Below are 472 nucleotides of genomic sequence, written 5' to 3' on the forward strand. Positions count from 1 at the left end.
GATCGCAGCTGCGGGGGGAGCGGCTGCAGCCCTGGGGCTCGACTCGGTTCAGCCTCTCTGCGGGGTGTGCTGGTTTCCACAGCTCTGAGAAGGGTCAAAGCTTCCCAGGTGCTTCACAGCACTAATTTAGAGCAAGGGAGGGATGAAGCAGGAGGGGCCGTGAGGAGACAGGACAGGGGACGGTTAATTTTGGCATCAGACAAGATGGGGGTTAGTGCTCAGCCCCTCTCAAGCCCTCCAGCATCCTCCAGCTTCAGTGAGCTGAAGAGTTCAACGCTTCAGACAATGGAGACACTTCGAACGAGCTGAGCCCAGAGCCGGGGCTGCTCCTGCTGTAGGGGAGGAGAAAAAACAGCCAGGGCATTTCCGCCCCCAGCAGCACAACGCTGCCGGTCCTGGCGCAGGGCTACGAGCTGAACCGAGCAGGGTAGCAGCGAGCGGCCAGGGCACCCCCCCGCCCCGCCCCCGGAAA

This window comes from Buceros rhinoceros, unplaced genomic scaffold (assembly GCF_000710305.1).
Source record: "Buceros rhinoceros silvestris isolate BGI_N320 unplaced genomic scaffold, ASM71030v1 scaffold665, whole genome shotgun sequence".
In the NCBI taxonomy this organism is placed as follows: domain Eukaryota; kingdom Metazoa; phylum Chordata; class Aves; order Bucerotiformes; family Bucerotidae; genus Buceros; species Buceros rhinoceros.